Source organism: Heterodontus francisci, unplaced genomic scaffold (assembly GCF_036365525.1).
Source record: "Heterodontus francisci isolate sHetFra1 unplaced genomic scaffold, sHetFra1.hap1 HAP1_SCAFFOLD_234, whole genome shotgun sequence".
NCBI classification, from domain to species: domain Eukaryota; kingdom Metazoa; phylum Chordata; class Chondrichthyes; order Heterodontiformes; family Heterodontidae; genus Heterodontus; species Heterodontus francisci.
The window spans coordinates 73,540-79,789 of record NW_027140371.1 but is presented as its reverse complement, the minus strand read 5'-3'; positions in this window follow the sequence as shown (position 1 = coordinate 79,789).

Sequence of the window (6,250 nt, the reverse complement as noted above, 5' to 3'; positions counted from 1 at the left end):
GTGATAGAGAGAGACACTGGCAGACAGAGATAGAGAGAGGGGTGACTGAGTGTAGTGATAGAGAGAGACACTTGCAGAGAGAGATAGAGAGAGGAGTGACTGAGTGTAGTGATGGAGAGAGACACTGGCAGAGAGAGATAGAGAGAGGAGTGACTGAGTGTAGTGATAGAGAGAGACACTGGCAGAGAGAGATAGAGAGAGGAGTGACTGAGTGTCGTGATAGAGAGAGACACTGGCAGAGAGAGATAGAGAGAGGAGTGACTGACTGTAATGATAGAGAGAGACACTGGCAGAGAGAGATAGAGAGAGGAGTGACTGAGTGTAGTGATAGAGAGAGACACTGACAGAGAGAGACACAGAGGAGAGACTAAGTGTTGTGATAGAGAGAGGCAGTGGCAGAGAGAGATAGAGAGAGGTGTGACTGAGTGTAGTGATAGAGAGAGACAATGGCAGAGAGAGATAGAGAGAGGAGTGACTGAGTGTAGTGACAGAGAGAGACACCGGCAGAGAGAGATAGAGAGAGGTGTGACTGAGTGTAGTGACAGAGAAAGACACTGGCAGAGAGAGATAGAGAGAGGTGTGACTGAGTGTAGTGATAGAGAGAGACACTGGCAGAGAGAGATAGAGAGAGGTGTGACTGAGTGTAGTGATAGAGAGAGACACTGGCAGAGAGAGATAGAAAGAGGAGAGACTGAGTGTAGTGATAGAGAGAGAGACACGGGCAGAGAGAGATAGAGGTGTGACTCAGTGTCGCGAAAGAGAGAGACATGAGCAGAGAGAGATAGAGAGAGGTGTGACTGAGTGTAGTGATAGAGAGAGACACCGGCAGAGAGAGATAGAGAGAGGTGTGACTGAGTGTAGTGATAGAGAGAGACACTGACAGAGAGAGATAGAGAGAGGTGTGACTGAGTGTAGTGATAGAGAGAGACACTGGCAGAGAGAGATAGAGAGAGGTGTGACTGAGTGTAGTGATAGAGAGAGACACCGGCAGAGAGAGATAGAGAGAGGTGTGACTGAGTGTAGTGATAGAGGGAGACACCAGCAGAGAGAGATAGAGTGAGGAGTGACTGAGTGTAGTGATAGAGAGAGACACAGGCAGAGAGAGATACTGAGGAGAGATTGAGTGTAGTGATAGAGAGAGACACCGGCAGAGAGAGATACAGAGGAGAGACTGAGTGTCGTGATAGAGAGAGACACTGGCAGAGAGAGATAGAGAGAGGAGTGACTGAGTGTAATGATAGAGAGAGACACTGGCAGAGAGAGATAGAGAGAGGAGTGACTGAGTGTAGTGATGGAGAGAGACACCGGCAGAGAGAGATAGAGAGAGGTGTGACTGAGTGTAGTGATAGAGAGAGACACCGGCAGAGAGAGATAGAGAGAGGTGTAACTGAGTGTAGTGATAGAGAGAGACACCAGCAGAGAGAGATACTGAGGAGAGATTGAGTGTTGTGATAGAGAGAGACACCAGCAGAGAGAGATACAGAGGAGAGACTGAGTGTCGTGATAGAGAGAGACACTGGCAGAGAGAGATAGAGAGAGGTGTGACTGAGTGTAGTGATAGAGAGAGACACTGGCAGAGAGAGATAGAGAGAGGAGTGACTGAGTGTAGTGATAGAGAGAGACACTGGCAGAGAGAGATAGAGAGAGGAGTGACTGAGTGTAGTGATAGAGAGAGACACTGACAGAGAGAGACACAGAGGAGAGACTAAGTGTTATGATAGAGAGAGGCAGTGGCAGAGAGAGATAGCGAGAGGAGTGACTGAGTGTAGTGATAGAGAGAGACACTGACAGAGAGAGACACAGAGGAGAGACTAAGTGTTGTGATAGAGAGAGGCAGTGGCAGAGAGAGATAGCGAGAGGATTGACTGAGTGTAGTGATAGAGAGAGACACTGGCAGAGAGAGAGAGAAAGAGGAGAGACTGAGTGTAGTGATAGAGAGAGAGACACGGGCAGAGAGAGATAGAGGTGTGACTCAGTGTCGCGAAAGAGAGAGACATGAGCAGAGAGAGATAGAGAGAGGTGTGACTGAGTGTAGTGATAGAGAGAGACACTGGCAGAGAGAGATAGAGAGAGGTGTGACTGAGTGCAGTGATGGAGAGAGACACCAGCAGAGAGAGATAGAGAGAGGTGTGACTGAGTGCAGTGATGGAGAGAGACACCGGCAGAGAGAGATAGAGAGAGGTGTGACTGAGTGTAGTGATAGAGAGAGACACCGGCAGAGAGAGATAGAGAGAGGTGTAACTGAGTGTAGTGATAGAGAGAGACACCGGCAGAGAGAGATAGAGAGAGGTGTGACTGAGTGTAGTGATAGAGAGAGACACCAGCAGAGAGAGATACAGAGGAGAGACTGAGTGTCGTGATAGAGAGAGACACTGGCAGAGAGAGATAGAGAGAGGTGTGACTGAGTGTAGTGATAGAGAGAGACACTGACAGAGAGAGATACAGAGGAGAGACTGAGTGTCGTGATCGAGAGAGACACTGGCAGAGAGAGATAGAGAGAGGTGTGACTGAGTGTAGTGATAGAGAGAGACACTGGCAGAGAGAGATAGAGAGAGGAGTGACTAAGTGTTGTGATAGAGAGAGGCAGTGGCAGAGAGAGATCGCGAGAGGAGAGACTGAGTGTAGTGATAGAGAGAGACACCGGCAGAGGGAGATAGTGAGACGTGTGAATGAGTGCAGTGATAGAGAGAGACAATGGCAGAGAGAGATAGAGAGAGGTGTGACTGAGTGTAGTGATAGAGAGAGACACTGGCAGAGAGAGATAGAGAGAGGAGTGACTGAGTGTAGTGATAGAGAGAGACACCGGCAGAGAGAGATAGAGAGAGGTGTGACTGAGTGTAGTGACAAAGAGAGACACTGGCAGGGAGAGATAGAGAGAGGAGTGACTGAGTGTCGTGATAGTGAGAGACACCGGGAGGGAGAGATAGAGAGAGGAGTGACTGAGTGTAGTGATCGAGAGAGAGACACTGGCAGAGAGAGATAGAGAGAGGTGTGACTGAGTGCAGTGACAGAGAGAGACAGTGACAGAGAGAGATAGAGAGAGGTGTGACTGAGTGTAGTGATAGAGAGAGACACTGGCAGAGAGAGATAGAGAGAGGAGAGACTGAGTGTAGTGATAGAGAGAGAGACACTGGCAGAGAGAGATAGAGAGAGGAGTGACTGCGTGTCGAGAAAGAGAGAGACATGAGCAGAGAGAGATAGAGAGAGGAGTGACTGAGTGTCGTGATAGAGAGAGAGACAGGGGCAGAGAGAGATAGAGAGAGTTGTAACTGAGTGTAGTGATAGAGAGAGACACTGGCAGAGAGAGATCGAAAGTGGAGAGACTGAGTGTAGTGATAGAGAGAGACACTGGCAGAGAGAGATAGAGAGAGGTGTGACTGAGTGTCGTGATAGAGAGAGACACTGGCAGAGAGAGATAGAAAGAGGAGAGACTGAGTGTAGTGATAGAGAGAGAGACACCGGCAGAGAGAGATAGAGAGAGGTGTGACTGAGTGTAGTGATAGAGAGAGACACCGGCAGAGAGAGATAGAGAGAGGTGTAACTGAGTGTAGTGATGGAGAGAGACACCGGCAGAGAGAGATAGAGAGAGGTGTGACTGAGTGTAGTGATGGAGAGAGACACCGGCAGAGAGAGATAGAGAGAGGTGTGACTGAGTGTAGTGATAGAGAGAGACAGTGGCAGAGAGAGACAGAGAGAGGTGTGACTGAGTGTCGTGATAGAGAGAGACACTGGCAGAGAGAGATAGAGAGAGGTGTAACTGAGTGTAGTGATAGAGAGAGACACCAGCAGAGAGAGATACTGAGGAGAGATTGAGTGTAGTGAAAGAGAGAGACACCAGCAGAGGGAGATACTGAGGAGCGATTGAGTGCAGTGATAGAGAATGACACCAGCAGAGAGAGATACAGAGGAGAGACTGAGTGTCGTGATAGAGAGAGACACTGGCAGAGAGAGAGAGAGAGAGGTGTGACTGAGTGTAGTGATAGAGAGAGACACCAGCAGAGAGAGATACTGAGGAGAGATTGAGTGTTGTGATAGAGAGAGACACTGGCAGAGAGAGATACAGAGGAGAGACTGAGTGTAGTGATAGAGAGAGACACTGGCAGAGAGAGATAGAGAGAGGTGTGACTGAGTGTAGTGATAGATAGAGACACTGACAGAGAGAGATAGAGAGAGGAGTGACTGAGTGTAGTGATAGAGAGAGACACCGGCAGAGAGAGATAGAGAGAGGTGTGACTGAGTGTAGTGATAGAGAGAGACACCAGCAGAGAGAGATAGAGAGAGGTGTGACTGAGTGTAGTGATAGAGAGAGACACCAGCAGAGAGAGATACTGAGGAGAGATTGAGTGTTGTGATAGAGAGAGACAATGGCAGAGAGAGATAGAGAGAGGAGTGACTGAGTGTAGTGATAGAGTGAGACACCGGCAGAGAGAGATAGAGAGAGGTGTGACTGAGTGTAGTGATAGAGAGAGACACTGGCAGAGAGAGATAGAGAGAGGAGTGACTGAGTGTAGTGATAGAGAGAGACACTGACAGAGAGAGACACAGAGGAGAGACTAAGTGTTGTGATAGAGAGAGGCAGTGGCAGAGAGAGATAGAGAGAGGTGTGACTGAGTGTAGTGATAGAGAGAGACAATGGCAGAGAGAGATAGAGAGAGGAGTGACTGAGTGTAGTGACAGAGAGAGACACCGGCAGAGAGAGATAGAGAGAGGTGTGACTGAGTGTAGTGACAGAGAAAGACACTGGCAGAGAGAGATAGAGAGAGGTGTGACTGAGTGTAGTGATAGAGAGAGACACTGGCAGAGAGAGATAGAGAGAGGTGTGACTGAGTGTAGTGATAGAGAGAGACACTGGCAGAGAGAGATAGAAAGAGGAGAGACTGAGTGTAGTGATAGAGAGAGAGACACGGGCAGAGAGAGATAGAGGTGTGACTCAGTGTCGCGAAAGAGAGAGACATGAGCAGAGAGAGATAGAGAGAGGTGTGACTGAGTGTAGTGATAGAGAGAGACACCGGCAGAGAGAGATAGAGAGAGGTGTGACTGAGTGTAGTGATAGAGAGAGACACTGGCAGAGAGAGATCGAAAGTGGAGAGACTGAGTGTAGTGATAGAGAGAGACACTGGCAGAGAGAGATAGAGAGAGGTGTGACTGAGTGTCGTGATAGAGAGAGACACTGGCAGAGAGAGATAGAAAGAGGAGAGACTGAGTGTAGTGATAGAGAGAGAGACACCGGCAGAGAGAGATAGAGAGAGGTGTGACTGAGTGTAGTGATAGAGAGAGACACCGGCAGAGAGAGATAGAGAGAGGTGTAACTGAGTGTAGTGATGGAGAGAGACACCGGCAGAGAGAGATAGAGAGAGGTGTGACTGAGTGTAGTGATGGAGAGAGACACCGGCAGAGAGAGATAGAGAGAGGTGTGACTGAGTGTAGTGATAGAGAGAGACACTGGCAGAGAGAGATAGAGAGAGGTGTAACTGAGTGTAGTGATAGAGAGAGACACCAGCAGAGAGAGATACTGAGGAGAGATTGAGTGTAGTGAAAGAGAGAGACACCAGCAGAGGGAGATACTGAGGAGCGATTGAGTGCAGTGAGAGAGAAAGACACCAGCAGAGAGAGATACAGAGGAGAGACTGAGTGTCGTGATAGAGAGAGACACTGGCAGAGAGAGATAGAGAGAGGTGTGACTGAGTGTAGTGATAGAGAGAGACACCAGCAGAGAGAGATACTGAGGAGAGATTGAGTGTTGTGATAGAGAGAGACACTGGCAGAGAGAGATACAGAGGAGAGACTGAGTGTAGTGATAGAGAGAGACACTGGCAGAGAGAGATAGAGAGAGGTGTGACTGAGTGTAGTGATAGATAGAGACACTGACAGAGAGAGATAGAGAGAGGAGCGACTGAGTGTAGTGATAGAGAGAGACACCGGCAGAGAGAGATAGAGAGAGGTGTGACTGAGTGTAGTGATAGAGAGAGACACCAGCAGAGAGAGATAGAGAGAGGTGTGACTGAGTGTAGTGATAGAGAGAGACACCAGCAGAGAGAGATACTGAGGAGAGATTGAGTGTTGTGATAGAGAGAGACAATGGCAGAGAGAGATAGAGAGAGGAGTGACTGAGTGTAGTGATAGAGAGAGACACTGGCAGAGCGAGATAGAGAGAGGAGTGACTGAGTGTAGTGATAGAGAGAGACACTGGCAGAGAGAGATAGAGAGAGGAGTGACTGACTGTAATGATAGAGAGAGACACTGGCAGAGA